General features: G+C 40.6%; 1 protein-coding gene and 1 pseudogene across 2 annotated transcripts in view; one reads left to right on the top strand and one right to left on the bottom strand.

The window, feature by feature from the left end:
• The window catches only part of Pkd2l1 (polycystin 2 like 1, transient receptor potential cation channel), a 122,754-nt gene that overhangs the window by 28,000 nt on the left and 77,269 nt on the right, over positions 1-17,485 (top strand). The window lies entirely within an intron of this gene.
• Positions 2,805-3,648, bottom strand: LOC124096463 (synaptophysin-like protein 1; annotated as a pseudogene).

Genomic DNA, 17,485 nt, shown 5'->3' with positions numbered 1-17,485 from the left:
ACGGTGGCTCTCAGAGGAGCCACTGTATGGTCAATTTATAGAATTGGTAAAGGCCAAGGAACATCAACTCTTCAATATTTGGTGAACTGACCGATGAGTGAGTATTTGTACAATGGCTGTGGATGGAAGAGATTCAGGATTGTGAAGGAAGCATCCTCAATATTTCTTCTTGGAGTCATCTAGCTTGAAATGGAGCAGTTGGTTTTTGAGTGTCAAAAACTGAGGTCATACAATTATCAACACTGGAGTAGTGCAAGTGCATAAAGGAATGAGACACTTCTGGCAGAAGCATGCCAGCTCTCAGAGGTTATTTGATGGGTAGTTGAGGGAAAGAATCCCCTTTTTGGCCTAGGAGAAGGCTGCTGGAAAAGGACACTGTGCATTAAACAGTAACTGGGGGCAGGGAAGGTGGGCAGAGCACATGAAGGCCTGCAAGACAATCACCTGGGGAAGGAGAAGCTCAGGGCACTGTGCTGACTGCTTGTTATTGCTCTGAGCTGGAAGTTCTGCCAGGAGTTCAAAAGAGAGGACAAGAATATTCAGCCTGTACCACAGCACAGGAATGGATAAAATCAGGTTAGTACCCAAGCTCATGATGATGATGATTAATAATATTTATACCTGTCATGCTTCTTTAATAACAACAAATTTATGCCCCACCTATATCTAAAGGGGATCTGAGCCAGCATACATTAAAAAGCACAGCTATAATAAAATATAGCCCATTAGAAGTATAATAAAAAGACTTAGCAAAAGAAAGGGGAAAAGATAGTGATGAAAGATAACTTGTACAAGAAATCTTAAGATAAAAAGTACTGCAAATGAAAAAAGGCATGAGGTTCCTGGCAGCTAAAGTGAAGCAGAAAACACAAGTAGGTTGCCTGCTTCTCATTGGTGAGTAAGTAAAAAGCTTACCAGTTAAAGTGGAGCTATGGGAATGATAATTGATCTTGTAGGTTTTAATATAAAGGACATGGAATATCATGAGAATAAAAGCAATGTTAAAAATTAAACTTACTCTTCATTTTATTTTATTTTATTGGTGCTAGTAATAGAACTTCAGACCTTGTACATGCTAAGCACACACTTGGTCAGTGTGATACGCCCCAAGGTTCTCCTTGGAGTACTTCTTGTACTTACTTCCTTTTAAGTCCATATTAAGTACTATTTTTATAAGGATAAGAAATATATGTGTATGTGTGTAGGTATCAACATACATATATGTACGTGTGTGTGTGTGTGTGTGTGTGTGTGAGAGAGAGAGAGAGAGAGAGAGAGAGAGAGAGACCTTGATAAATTCCAGAAACCTGACTTAGAAATAAAGTTTGCAGGGCCTTGAGGAATCAGTGCAGGAATGTTCCTAGAATAACATAATCAGTTAACTTGGTCAGCAAGGCCTTTTTTTTTTTTTTTGGTGTGTGTGTGTGTGTGTTTGTGTGTGTGTATGGTGCTGGGGATTGAACCCAGGGCCTTGTGCACGTGAGGCAAGCTTTCTTTTTCTTTTCTTTTTTTTTTCACTCTTTAAACTTCTTTATTAAGTTTGTTGCATAAAAACACATACATTCTCATATTGACAATTTTTGCCATGAATAAAAGCAACAAAAATAGGAAATAGCAAGATATGCTTCACATATAAAGAATCATGTTTAAGAATAGGAAGTCTGGATCCCTGTACAACAAAAAGATTAGGAAGTAAACTATGAATAAGTACTGTATTTGGAATATACCCAAAATATATGTGAAAAGACAGTTCACTCATAATATAGCTTACTTAGGTTCCTTTATGATGCATAATTCCTTAATCATCCACTTGTGAAAAAAGAACAAATATTAAAAAATGCAAAATTTGAATCATTTATCTTCACAACATCAACACTAAACTCAAAGTGGCAACTTCATTGACTCTAAATGTTAAATGTTTCCAAAGTATAAGACAATCTTAATTTTTTTTTAACCCTCTGCATAGGGTCTGCAATAAAGGGTAGATCATTTATTCTACTTGCAAGGAGACTAGGTCTCAACCTGCACTTTGATGGCATGAGCAACAAAACACAGCAAACAAATATCATTGAGTAATGCCTATACATATAACACCACCTAGCTGAACCGAGTTCTACTTATATGCCAAGCCTATTAAACCACCAGCAAAATGGAAGCTTATACATCATGCAACAGAAGTACTTAACCACACATCTGTTAGAAATTTCCAAATCTCTGCTCCTAACACAATTTTGGTACATCTATAAACTACAGCAGGTCATTTAGGAAAAGAAAAATAAAACATACCTAATCGTTGCAAGTACAAATTGTTTTAGAATATGAAGAATGTTCAGATATAAAGTTTGAACTAAATATGTTTTTTTCTAAATATGATTTATATAATCAAGGTTTTCTTAAACATAGGCCTTAGGTATATTATCTATACAAACTTACAGTAGTGTTTATTCCAAATAAAGATTTTTTCCTATTATGATATGATAATATAACCATTTTCTGAATGAACTATTAAGGCTTAAGGTGGAAACATGTTGGAAGGCAAACAATGAAGAAATTACTGTTCATTTACAAATTTGTATCATCTCATAATAGGCCCCTGAATTTTCAAATTTTCATGTCAGTATACATTTACATCTTAAATTCTTAGGAAAGGCACAAGTTTTATGTAAAAAAAAAAGCAGCAAAATTTTAAACCCACCAATTTATTGAAAAAGCCATTACTTTTATTAGAAAGTATTTTATTTTAATAAAATACTTTTTAAAAAAAGTATTATTATTTTTATTTTATTAGCTTCTGAAGATGTTGGCAACAAGTCATAGTACAGACACATATTTCATACAGTGTATCTCTCTCTCCCTTCAAGGAGGTGGCACACCTCCTTGGCTATGGGAAGCAGAAGTATTTGATGGACTATGTAAGCTTATCTCTTTGTACACAAACCAAGCATTTCCTCCCCAAAGTATCATATTCAGAAAGCCAAAGAGCACAGATACATTTAGGGATCCCATACTAGTCACAGAATGAAAATAACACATCACTTCTGACTGTTTACAGATGAAAGTTCCTGAAGAATATTATGACCAGTAGCTATTTTAATATCTGTAAGAGCTTTAGCCCAGGCCGATGTGCTCACCAACCACAAAAAAGTGACAACCAGAGTAACAACAAAGTCAATCATGGGAAGTTTATGACTATCCCGGTATAGATTCGTGTAACCAACATAAAGCAGAAGGGCAGCAATGCAGTACAAGAATACAAAGATTGCAAATGTAACATAGAATTGTGCAGAAGAGGAGTAATTTCCTATGAGGAAATGACTTGACCAATTTCCATTGCACACATTTACAACAGGATGTGAACGAAATGATGCTTGATTCAACCTGAATAGATAACCGAAAGTAGCTTCAACAGTATGATTTTCATTAACTTTTAAAAGAGGACAATTCACTAGAATTTCTGTTTTGCCCTTAAAACCTCCACAGGTGGCAAAGGCAAAGATGGAAGCAATCCACTGCAGGACCTTGATGAAGCCGATCAGGTCCTTGAGCGGGTTGAGGTTGATCTGGAAGGCAGACATCCTCTGAGGGAAGGAGGGAAGAAAGTCAGGACGGCTGGGCAAAGGAGGAGGGGATCGGCCGTGAGGCAAGCTTTCTACCAACTGAGTTATATCCCCAGCCTAGCAGGCCCTCTTTAATAGAGAACAAGAACATATTTTAATAAATGTAGACACTGGCAAGCACAAGGCCCTGAGTTCGATACCCAGCACCCCCCCAAAAAAATGTAGATACTGGCACAGATTTATGTGAAAATCATCTGTTCACTGATTTTTTTTTTAGCTCTATTTTTCTCAGAAATAATGCAATAGTTTTTTTTTTTTTAAATGTCAAGGTTTCCAATTAGACAAGAACTATGTTACAATGAAATAAAACCCAATGAAAACTGGCTTAAGCCATTAGGGGATTTACCAGCTAGGTAACAAAAGTCCAAAGAAGAGCAGGGTCCAGGGCTGATGAGTTCAGTAGCTCAATGGATTGTCTGTCTGCTTCTGCTATTCATTTCCACCAGCTGAATAGTGACTTTCATTCTAAGACTGACTCTTCTGGAGCTTTCTCATGCACATCTAGTATGAGAAGATTCCAGAAAGTTCCGGAACTCACTCTCTATGACTGCTGGGGCTGAAATATGTTGCATACTTAACCCTGAACCTATAATGGTGCCAAGGGAGGGGCTTTTGAGGATTTGCTTTGGCCTGAGTTTCCTGACCAAGTCCTAGAGTCAGGGTTGGATGTAGCTTCTGGCAACAAGAGTGAGATAATCCAGGAGAGGTGTGATATTTCAAATAATGTCATGATAGTAGGGAAGCAATAACAAAGTTCAGAGTGCAATATTGAAGATATGGACATTAAAGCCTCCTGTAACTTGGAAACATACAACTGGAAAGACCATATTAAGTAATGTTATTATTTTATACTCTATTATTATTACAGCTTTAATTGAACTCAATGGGAATGACAAGAAATAAAATCCACTTATGTGCTGAGTATCAAATCTAAAGTCTTGTGCACACTAGGCAAGTGCTCTATCAGTGAACTATACCCCAGCACTCAAGCTCAACATTTTAAAAAAAGATTTAATTGTAATGATAGCATTGATACAATTTTGCATTGTTTTTGTTATCATTCTAATAGGTGTATAATACTCCATTAAGTGGCTCAATGAGATCACAATTTACTTAACCATGCCCTTCTGTAGGACATTTAGGTGGCTTGCAACTTTTGATATTATAAATGATCCAGGTGAAATACTTGTGATTTTTCCTTCTTGGGGGACTCATCTATGTCAGAGTGCAGTTCTTGATACAGATTTGCATACTGTGATCCATTAGACATCAGAATGAAGACAGTTGAAGCTCCTTTTACCATGAAGAGTTTTGAGTTTACCAACTGCTTTCACAATTAACTTTTTCACTCAGACTGGGACAATAAATCCTTCAAATAGAGTTTAGCTAACAGGACCCATGTAAACTTGTACAATCCTAACTCTTTGAATCTACATATGGAAGGAAGATCACAGTCCAAAATTGGAAGGATTTAGGATAGTAAGTGATATTTTAGTGTAGTGAAGAATGGTGGGTAAATCCATGGTCTATGGAGTAAGGCAGATTTGAGTTTGAATGTATGTTCTACTTATCTTTAGAAAAGTTAATAATGTTCTGGATCTCAGTTATCTGCATTAAAAGGAAATGATTATTCCTACTTTATAGACTTGTTAGGATTGTGGAAGAAATACATACAAGCCTGGTGACTAATAAGTGTCATTTATGTTTGTTTTTATTATGATTGGGCAACTGTGAATTTGATCCCAGACCAAGACTGAGACACATGATATAGCATGTGTAGAAGAATTTTTTCATACGATACAATGAATCAAATTCTGACTCATTCCCTGAACCAGTGTCACCTTTTTAAATGAACAGAGCAATTCCATTTCTTCACTGAACCTTAAGGGAAAAACCAGGAGGGCCAGGCCCTGACCAGTGCAGGCACCCAGGTTTTGTAACCCTCGGAAGATGTTCCTTGTCAACACTCCCAGCAGGACATTGGTTGTTTATTAAGTGGCCCATTTTATGGCTGAAAGCACTAGTGACTGAGAAGGGCTGAATCTTAAGCAGCCTGAGTTTTGTCCCTGTAACTTCTGTCCCTTGGCTATAGTTCTGTCCTTGGAGAAGTACAGAATTGGTACATTGTGGAGGCAGGGAGAGTTGGAATTCAATCCTGGCTCCATTAGTTGTTTCCTTGGGCAAGTGACTTAAACTCTCTGAGACTATAAAACAGGAATAATAATAGCTCATGCCAAATACAGTTGTTGCCAGATTAAATGAAAAGCCCTCAGGCACATAGCAATATATGCCTCCTCTGGTCATTTATTTCCCTGATATGGAGAAGGATGATGGTGATATGGGTAGTTGAGCCCCTGTCACATTCAGTTAGGCAAGCTGGTTCTTCTCAGTAAAGTCAAACTAGGATCCTTATTACCGGAATAGAAACTAATCATGGGTGTGGAGACATCAGGAAAGACCAACAAGTGGTTTTCATATTTCTTCTACCACAGTGTTCGGAAAGGTATAATGCCTTCAGTGACTGCCATTGGTTTAGGTGGACAGTGGATTCAGTGCTTTTCCTCTGGGGCAGGGAGGATGTGTTCTAAGAGGACTGTGTAGTTTGTGGAAGCTCTCTTATTGTGGGGTGGCCAGCACCCCACCAAGGTAGTTTCTGGCTCAGAAGGTGTGAGATGCTTAAAAAAAAAAAAAGAAAGTCTGAAATAATTAGTAAAAATTAATTATTTCAGACATTAGATAAAGAGGAGTGCCATATAGGTTTTCCACTTCTGGTATTAGCTGGGACTGAACAACTAAAAAATGTCTCTGGTTCTTTATTTAAGGTAGAGCGCATCAAAGGTAGGGATAAGGTTTCAATGGGAGGAGTCTTGCTTCTTGGTGTGGCAGGGGTCTTGCGTTTTACAGGTTAATTGGCATCTTGGCAAGCCACACCCATCTCCGAGAGGCTGTGTGGTTCCAGAGGGTCACCCCATCTCAGGTCCTATGCTGAGTTGTTGATGGAGCTAGGTAGGAAGCCATATGTACTGGGCAGTCTCAAACCAGCAGGGTTGCTGCTGGGAGTTCGCAATACCAGGCCTTCCTGCCCAATGGCTTCCACATTGATTTGGTTCATGCACATTTCACAGATGGCTCCCTGAACTCTCCCAATCCAGGGAGGTTCTGAGAGCCCCCAGGAGAGGTGTGTTTCCCTCTTTCCCACTCCCAATCTTGAGAGTCACTGAAATGGACACCAGGAAGCCCACTGTTTCTTGATGTCTCTATGCAAACAGTGGGATTGATTGCACGGATTGGGGAAATGGTTCTCAAAGTACGGTCACTGAACAGGTAACACCAATATTATCAGGGAACTTATTAGAAAAGCAGATGTTGAGCTCCACCCAAACCTACAGCAATGTGTGGTTTAACAAGCCTTCCAGGTGATTCTGTGACATGCTCAAGTGCTCATCAGTGGGATAAGGAAGCAGAGAAAGTCACAGGAGCTGGATTCATTACTCCACCTAGCAAGTCTGGGCTCCCCCTGCCCTGCTTTGGGTTCAGATTGCAGCAGCTTCTCAACTTGATGCCCACCTAATTCTCTGGATGGGTGACTTATGGAGAGATTGAGTTTTGCCAGCACCATTTCTATCTCACCCTGTGTAAGTGTTATTGGCTAACTGTGTGTGCTCGTTAGGCCAGCCAAACACTGGCTCCATTTCTCTTACCCAAGACTTGTATGAATTTATTGTTCTCCCCTTTGGCCTAAGGAATGTTCCAGCCTCTTTCCAGCATCTATTAAATAGAAGTTGTCCTGGACTATTCTGATGACATTGCTATTAGGAGCAAATAGGGAATCATAACATATTACTCAATTTGTAAATGATTCACTTATTTCATTCCACCCTGTATGATAGTTATTTTTATTTTCCCCTGCTCTCAGCTCAATAAAAGGTTTCTGAGAACCAATTAAATATTTTAAAATGCATAAAACATAGCCTTTGTCTCTGAGGAGCATACAAGATGACTATAACTACTTATTAGGCACCCACTGTTTTCTATGCATTCTGAAGATGTCATGTTTAATCTTCACAACATTATAAGAAAGGTATTATATTTCCCATCTTATAACTGAAAAAGTTGTGACTTAGAGCCCAAATTTATATATTAAGTGACAGAGCTGGGATTTGTCCAAATCTGTCTTACTCCAAACCTCATACTCATTTGGCTATGCCAAGTTCATGCCAGGACATGTTTTTCTCAACAGAGCTATCGTCTAATGAACAGATCTTACTACCATTCCAACCCATTATTGCATGTTTTAAAACATTATTGTATGTTTATTGAATGCTTTAAAAGTCTCTTTTAATATGGAAAATTTCTTTAGTCATGCTTTGTCTTTTATGACCTGGCCAAAAATTTTGAGTAACAAAATAAATAATAAAACAAATATTAACCCATAGGGGAAAAATCCAGGAATGACTGAGTTCAAATTGATATACATAAATTAATAAAGGAAGGTGAGGAGAAGAAGAAGAAGAAGAGGAGGAGGAGGAGGAGGAGGAGGAGGAGGAGGAGGAGGAGGAGGAAAAAGGGAATATTCTTAAAAAAGAATGCCATCTACTAACTGCAGTAATGATAATGGAATAAAAATTCATCATTCTTTAGCCATATTAGTTATAATCAGGCAAAAGTCATCAATGTATACTCTAGGGAGTCTCATGGGCTCCCTATCTAGGTAGTATCTCTGGTTCAGGGCAGTGGGCTTTCCTGTTTCCTCTGGGGCATAGAAATGGAAACTGTGAGGACACAGCCACTGGGGTTGCTTTCTAGTGACTTACGGGATGACAAGCTCCAGTGCCTATTACTACACCAAAGTGATGCCTGAGCTCTTCCTACATTCCCCATCAAATACTGGAGTCTCCTTCTATGTCAGCAACATGGCAGACTTCTGGGATGTGAGTATGGGATCTCCTTTACCCTCTCTCCTCTCCTATTCAGTGGCCCAATACCACAAGCCAGAGAGCAGGGACGTCCTCCAAAGGGTCAGGACAAATGCCCAGAGATAAGGTCAGGCTGAGTCAAAGGGTCAAGTTGAATTCATAGGTTAAGCTGGAGTTTAAGTGGAGGTGGGAAGAGGTCAGGATGTTGACCTGAGAACCAAACCAGGAGTTAAAATTGGGAGTAAAAGGGTAGGCTGAACCTCAGAATGCATTTTATAGAGTCAACTGAGGATTTGGCCAAGGTCTATGGGTGAGTTGTGAGGGATCCAATAAAAGAGACCAGAGACAAGCTAGTGGCCAGGGAGTGAGGATGAAGATCATTCTCAGGGTAGGGGTCAGGAGGAAGCTGGGTCAGTCCAATCCAGCTCATGGTCCAGTTTTCCCAGGGCCTACTCCCAGACAATCTATTTTGACCAAGTGGTACAACAGCCAGAGCCTGGGCCACGGCTCAAACTCCTTCATCTATATGAGAACTACTGCTGGGGGTTCCAAGGTTACAGCAGCTGTGGTCTGCAATGATTCTTGTGTTATGCATGAGGATATTTTGAGCCACTATGATGGATATCTATGCTCTGGACAAAAAGAGCAACTACTCTTTGAGTTCCTTAATGCCACAGCATGAGTGAGCCACCACCTAGGCCACAGAGCTGCCCCTCTGAGCATGACACCATTGGAAGGTGTAGGATACACTTCCACTGAGCCTAATGAGCCTTAGGGGTGTGTATGTCAAGGAACTTGGCAAGCATTTCCTTGAATCCAGTTGTCACTCTTTAGGGACTTTGGTGTTTGTGTCCTTCAGCAACAGAAGCAGGTTGAGAGATAGGTCATAGACCCTGACCTTATTCTCACATACAGGTCACAGTTTCAAAAATCCCTCATGGCAGACAGTCCACATAAGGTAAACATTTCATTTCAGAAATCTCTTGGGAGTGTGGAGAATGGGTGAAATTGACACTGCCACATGAGCCATGGCTAGAGAATTTGCCCTTGGAACTGATGGGGGAAAGCAAGGGGTCAAGGATGCATGAGATAAGAGAAGAAAGGGAAAGGGGTGGACAGAACAGGAAAGAAGGGACAGAAGATAAGGGCCAAAGTTGAAATTTGGGGGCTATTACAGAGAATCATGGGGTCAAACTGCCAATTGTAAGTCTACAAGAATAGAAAGAATCCTTTCTAGATTTATGGGTAAGGTGCTTCTTCTGGCTAGAGCCAAAAGTGGAGTTTGACTTTGGCATCCATAGCCTTGAGTGACAGAGAGAAAAATGAGGAAATTTACATTTGAGTTTCAGTACCATCACTATATAACTTGGAAATCTCTGAGTTTCAGTTTCCTCTTCTGCAAAATGTGGACAATATTTTCCCTCCCTTCCTAAACAAGAAATAATATAGCATCAAGAAATAATATATGTGAAATATACATATATATGTGACATGTACATTTATATTATCACATGTAATATATACATACTTATACACGTGTAATGAGCATATATAAATATGTGATGTATGGGGACTATAAAGTATTACCATCATCTTGGAGATGAGCTTTTTGGGCTGGCTCAGACTCTCTTTACTCAGATGGCTTTTTCTGTGGCAGGCAGACATACCATTCACAGGATGAATTGGGGGGCTTCTCACTAGGGCAGACTCACAAGTTATAGTGGAGGCAGTGACTACCTGGACTTTCCAGTGTCTAGACAGGCTAATGCAAAGGCACTCTGGGACTTTCAGCTGATGCTGTGGCTGGACTGGGGTGCTCAGGTGGTCTTCTTTGTCTACAATGCCAACTTTGATCTTTTTTGCCTGCTGATGTGGACTTTTCCCCTGTTGTATCCTTCCATCCCTGGTTACTGCTCCCTGTCTACTATGCTTGAGATCCTTCCCTAAACATAGGTCTGGGATGGGCATGAGAAACAGGCAAAATGGGAGGAACTGTTCCAGCCCTGCCCCCCACTAGCCACCTCCCCTCCCCCACAAATGGGTGATGGAGTTCTCAGACACAGGAGGTGCCATCCTGTTCTGCAGATTTGCTATGTGGGACTTCATGGTTGGCTGTAAGATGTGTGTCTTCATCTTCTGCTACATGGTGCAAAAGATCCTGGACATCCACATTCAGCAGCTTTGCTACCTTAGCAGAATCTGGATCATACTGGACCTGGTGGTCATCTTGGCAAGAGACACATGTTTGGGACATGCGACATACTGGGGGAGGAGAGACCTCTTTCCTTTTGGAGACTTAGTCCTGCCTCCTGAGTTTGGGTTGAATCACTGTGCCAAAGCTCCCAGAGAGGCTGAGGCTCCCCTGGCTCAGCCCTGGGGAAACATTATCTTCCACATGTCCTCTCCTTCTCTCCTGTGGTCCAGAACCTGCTCTTTTCTTTATGCACTTGATATTCTGTTCCTCTTCTCTCTTTTGAATTTATGACCCGTCATTTGGAAATCCCTGTCTTTTCTCTTCTCTCTTATTCAAATACTCTGTCCTTCATCTTCATCTTCTTTCTATAAACAGGACACTGGTTTTCTGACAAAGGCTTGGAAGTGGTGGGCTTGGGGGAGAAACCGTGCTTATTGGCTCTGCCTCCCCATGGCTCTTTGCAACTTACACATTTGCTACTGGCCCTAAAGCTTTCTTTTGGTCTTTAGGACAGTTAAGCTGCTTCCAGTCACTCTCTAGTTCCATCTGAACCTAAGCTAGTGAACACCTCAGCAGGGAGGGATGTTTCTTGTCCACCTCTAGTGATAAGGTGTCTTTGTGGTAGGCATTTGTTTGTTTGTCAATTGGTTAGTTTGGTTTGGTTTGGTGCTAGGGATTGAACCCAGGGTGCTCTGCCTTGGAGCTTCAGCCCTTTTCATTTGTTATTTTGAGACAGGGTCTCCTCCTGCCTCTGCCTCCTGTGTCGTTGGCATTTGCCCAATGTTTTACACAGCTCTCTTCTAAGCTGACTTGAAACTCGCTTATCAGGAAATCCCTTACCTGACTGAGCATCTGAAGAAGCTTGTTAGTTAACTACCAAAGAGAACCTCATCTCCTTAATTTTTTAATATTTATTTTTTAGTTGGACACAATATTATCTTTATTTTATTTATTTATTTATTTATTTATTTATTTTTTGTGGTGCTGAGGATCGAACCCAGGGCCTCGCATATGCTAGGTGAGCACTCTACCGCTGAGCCACAACCCCAGACCATCATCTCCTTAATATTGTATTCTAATCCTACCATATCATTGGCCTAACTAACTTTTAAAGAACAATTTGTGTGGGCTGGGGCTATGGTTCAGTGGTTGCACACTTGCCTGGCATATATGAGACACTGAGTTCAGTTCTCAGCACCACATATAAATAAATAAAATAAAGGTCTATCAACAACTAAAACAACAACAACAACAACAGAACACTTTGTGCAATATCTAGGATACTGAGAGTGTGTTATAAACAACACAACAGAACAGCCATATATTCTCCACCAAGTTTAAGAAAATATAGCAGGAAACCTATAGCCTTAGGTTTTTTCTTCCACTTAATATTATGTTTACAATATTTCCACACTCTGATTCATGTGTCTATTCCTACTAATTCAATTATCCTATTGATGGGCATTGAATGTATTACAAACTTTTTTTTTTTTTGTAGCAGGGATTGAGCCAGGAGTGCTTAGCCACTGAGCCACATCCTCAGCCCATTCAATTTTGAGTTGCTTAGGGCCTCACTAAGTTGCTGAGGCTGGCTTTGAACTTGTGATCCTCCTGCCTCAGCCTCCCAAGCCACTGGGATTACAGGCATATGCCACAGTGCCCAGCTATTTCCAATGTTTTGCTATGAATATTTTACATCTCCTCGAATATATATCCAATTCCAATTCCAATTACAGAATTGGAATTTCTGGAGCACAGGACACAAACATCTATGACTCCATGAGATGTTGATAAATTTTTCTTCAAACAGTCCCACCAACTTGCAGTCTCACCAGCAGCATACAGGAGCATCCACAGCTCCACTTCCTCACCAATGCTTGATACCATCATACACACTTGCCAACCTTCTGTAGGAGCTTCAATTCCCACTCTTCATTGCATGAACCTCTTATTTTTGCTAAATTGTCATTCTCACTGGTCCCTGATGTCAGTACTTGATTTCCCTTCTCCCTCAGAATTTATTGCGCAACACCCCTGTCAGAAAATATGCTAAATTTTAGGAAAACAAAGATGAGAAGACATACCCCTGCCCTAAAATAGTCTATAGTTTTCTGGAGCAACAGACTTGCAAACACTAGTTACAATGTCACTGTCAAAATGATAGTATGTTCAAACCATAGATTGTCTGATGGGGACAGGAGGGAGGACAAGAGGGGAGAGAGTCAGAGAAGACTTTACAGAGGAGGAAGTTGGACTCTGCTCTCACCCCTGCAGTTTCCTCTGCCTGGAAGATCCTACCCTCTCATCTGTCCTGTTCCTGCTCAGCTCAAAGGCCAGCCCCCCACCTAATGTCCCAGTCATTTCAGGAACACACTTTGCACTTTTCTTATGGCCTGTCTCCTATTGTATTATGTCACATTGCAGATATGTGTATAGTCAACCTCTTCTATTAAATTTTAAACTCATTAATGGGAAGTGCTGCCCTCTTATACAACTTCATGTCTCCCACATAGCCTAGAATATGGCTGGCTCACAGTGCTTGTTGAATGAAAGATTACAGAAGGGGCTGCATTATTGCTTCCCATTCTCCAGATGCTTGACTCTTCAAACATTTAAGCAATTGCTAAATTGGACTGCTATTTAACTGTTGCCACAATAAACAGAAAGACTTTTAAACAACAGCTCTTCTTAAAGTCATCTTCCCTAATCCCTTAGTGCAATAAACATGTTTTATAATGTTTTAAACTCCAGCCAATCCATGAACCAGGTCTAATATTCTGTTTCCTGCTTATTTAATAAATATTACATTCTCATTATCAAAATTCTAGCCAAAGTTAATGCAGAACCACTGTGCCCATCAGCAGAGTCAAAACCTTAGCACACCTTCCTACTGCAGCAGGGGAAGAAGGTAGGAAGCAACTCAGTAAACCGGTGATTTACTTACTTTATTTGAGACAGTCAGGAACCACTATAGAGACAAAGGGCAAATGCATTCCTGAGCCTTAACTCATACCTTATTAGCTACCAAAAGCAGGGCATGTGATTTTCCCTTACTTGTTAGCTATTAAGAGTATGATCTGTGTTTTTCCTGACCTTCTCACTTACCAACTCTCAGTCTCAAAAACGGATATATCATCAAAGCCAGGATCCCACTGCCATGATTCTCCAGGGACAAACAAAATAAAGGATCAAACTTGGGGGGGTCATAGAAACAGCAAATTCCTGGGGCCCTACTTGCCATGATTTTTGTTTTCTTCCACTCCTTACCCATGAATTCTTTTAACAGCTACAGCAACTCATTTTCATTTCCAGAAAAAGAAAGATTTATTCAGAATGTGGTGTCAAAATGAGGGACACAATTTTGGCAGGAGGATAACTAGCTATACCCCTCCTTCAAAGTTAAAATGCTTGCCCAGGAAAAGAAAAACACCTTTTTGAAATGTCCCTAAAGCCAATTAACATTTCTAAATTCTAGCCCACCTCTACCACCCTTTCATATATAAATCTAGTTCTCTCCTTTGTCCTGAGAGCCAAATCCACACTGTCTTGCTCATTGCAGTGTCTTCCTTGTGCTCCAGCAAGAAGTCCCAATAAGAATCTTCTTCCTGTCCCACTTGTGACTTTATTTGGTTCTTCTGATGGAGAGCACAAAAACCCATCAAGGTCATAACAGAATGATTCTTCTTTTTCCTAATAGTAGAAGGTAATCAAGTGTCATCCTGCTTTGAGTGTTTTAACATCTGCATTTTTTAAAACTTAATAAGGTATTGACAAATAAACTCAAGTTTCTTAGAATCAAACTTGTGGGAGAAATGTCACAGCTTATCTTTGGCCTTTGGGAGTCTGAGCAAAGGAGTTAGCAGTTAACAGGGCAGTGGATATTCATTGACTATTCAGGGGACAGTTACTGGGTACCTACTATAGTCAAAAAAAATTTCCAAACTAAGCTCCCACCCCATATGAAAACAGGGGGTTTTGATTCTGTTCCAGAGTTCTGTGAGAAATATATGCTAGCTCATAGCTCCGGACCTTCATGGGGTTCTCCTCATCCATAGCTTTCATATGACATTACTTATAAAGGTAAAAATAGAAAGCAACAGAAGCTTTGGAGAAAGCCTCTCCACATTGGTTTAAACATCTCCTGTTTTAAAAACCAGCCTTCCCAGGTGTAAGCTTGGCAAAAAGTAAAGCAGACACTGAAGACATCCCTTATGGTCTGTGTTGCCCCCTGTCACCCTAGTCACCTGAACATACCTGTGGAAGTTGGGTTTGGGATCAAAGTTCACTAACAGGTCCACCTGGGAAGCCCCTTCAAAGAGTAACCTTTATTAAGAAGGAAAATAGGCCAGGATTTGCAAATCCTAGTAAGAATGTTTTGATTTCCTTCATGAGGGAATTCCATTTGCATCTAGTCTTAGGACCAAGCTGGGGGTGGGAGGGGCAGAGATGATTCTCTTCCTGAAGACAGTAGAATAGCATCTGAAATGTTTTTAAAAATTTCTTCAAAAATGCACAAAAACACTGTTCATAATTAAAGGTTTAGTTGCTAGGAGATTGGGAAGGAAACATGGAGGAACTGACTTGCTTGGCTCCTGGGATGAGGACCTATACTCTAGATGAGGATCACACTTCTGAACCACAGGACTTGGAGGGAGGGTGAATGGCCAGATGACATTTTTGGCAGAGGATGGGGAATGTCCCTAGCCAGTGGGGGTCAGCTGGTACTGCTCAAGGGGCAGAAGCACAGCTTAGAGCACGAATGGATGGGAGCTGTCTCTCTGCTGTCAGAAGCTCCTTCTTTCCATTTGGCAAGATTTGGTCTTCGCTGTCAGTCTCTGCATACTCGCTCCCCTCCACACTCCCTCTGGGAAGAAGTGGACACCAGGCCCCTCACAGTCCTGCACTTGCTATAAACTGAAGGGCTTGCATTAATTTATTTTGGCTTCAGAATCTTTGCTATTTCTCTTTCCTCTTCCTGGTAATTAAATGAATGACGATGATGATCATCAACAACAATAATAAAAATAAAAGATATTGGTCCTCTGATACTTTTTCAATATCAGTTGAAAGTCATACTTTCTAATTTTTTATATTCATCTAAACAAAGCTAAGAAAAACCCCATATTTATCAGCTGTTTGACCACAACTAAGCCCAAATTCAGATAAAGTATCCAATTTAATCTCAACCAGACTGGGCTATGCCAAGATTTCAACCCTGATAAGTAACAGTGAAATGCTTCCTGAGTTCAGCTGAGCATGCCTCCTCCTAAAGTCTCAAAATATTAAAATCTTAGAATCTTTGAACTGGAAGGGACCTTTGTCTGTGTGACTGCCCCTCAGTTCTGCCACCCATGAGATTGACCTTCAAAATTGTCCCTTTTATATGAAGTCAATCATACTGGCCCTGGGTAAAGCCAAAATGTTTTGGGTCACCTCTTTGTATCCCAACAGCCTGAGATTGTTCTGAGTTCGTGGGTGTGGCTGGAAAAAATTACCCCCTGTGACCAACAACTCTTTCCTAACCCTGCACTGCTCTCCTGCTGTTTCTCATGAATAAAACATAGTCACATGACATCTTGTACTTTTCCTTTACTCAGCTTCTGCTGAGAGCTACTTCCATTGTACCATCAAAGAAGCATCCACTGTAGGTGGTTAGTGCTGAGCTTGCTAAAGCATAGGATGGGACCCCCTTAGCTCTGAAATGGCAGGCACAAGCCCTGGACTATAGGTGCATACAGTAGTCTGCTTCCTTTTTTAACAAGCTTGTTTACTTTCCAGGACAGAAGAAATTCCCATTAAATTTATTTTTCTGTGAATTCTGTGATTTTTTTTTCCTGCAAATTTGTCACGAAGGAAAGAGGAAGGAAGAAGAGAAGAAATGAAGGAAGGGAAGGAGAGAGAGATTCAGAGTGTTTTCAAATTTGTTTTTGAGAAAAACCAAAACTGTAGCCAGTTTGGAAGTACAAACCTTCAGTAAACTGAATATGAATCTTAGTTTTTGTAGAGCAAGGCAAATCTCTTGGAAGATGGTTCATTCAGAGCACTGAGGGTCAGTCTGGATAGAGCTGAGGTAGCAACATGCCCATCCTGAGATGTGGAGGGGACGTGGGCTGCTCTAACCAGGTCAGGCCTCTCCAGTGGCTGACATTTGGCTCTGAAGTGACTGCTTGGCATGTGCTAGTTGTTCCTGTAGCTTAATTATTCCTGTGCCAACTTGGCTTGTGAAATGTTTACCAGCAATTTATGGTACTCTGATGAAAGGCACAAACAGGCCCGGAGGCTTTTTAAATGCTTACTTTCCTAATTTCTGTTTTTGGAAAAATAAGATGGCAAACAGTTACCAGGAGGATTCTCAGCCGGACTTCCCTAGCCTTTGCAAGGACCCAGCAAGAGAAGAAAGTAAGGGGGCTGGGGATACAGCTCAGTTGGTAGATTGCTTGCCTTGTGTGCAGAAGGTCCTGGGTTCAATCCCCAGCACCACCAGAGAGGGGGGGGGGAACAAAGGAAGGCCCACAGATGTTGGGTTTATAAAACAAGCTATAGGGCTGGGGCTGGGGCTCAATGGTAGAGCTCTGTACTGGATTCAATCCTCAGTATCACATAAAAATCAATCAATCAAATAAAGGTATTGTGTCCATCTATGACTTAAAAAAACAAGCTATAAACAAATAAAAACAGATAAAGTTATAGTCTTTCCTTTGATCTTACCTTGTATACTTTCCTAATCTTGAAGGCTGGATCTGGATTCAGAATTTTCA

This window comes from Marmota monax, unplaced genomic scaffold (genome assembly GCF_021218885.2).
Source record: "Marmota monax isolate L192 unplaced genomic scaffold, Marmota_monax_Labrador192_F-V1.1 WCK01_AAM20220418_F8-fsc00004, whole genome shotgun sequence".
NCBI lineage: Eukaryota > Metazoa > Chordata > Mammalia > Rodentia > Sciuridae > Marmota > Marmota monax.
The sequence above is the reverse complement of the archived record's forward strand: the minus strand, read 5'-3'. Positions and strand labels throughout refer to the sequence as shown.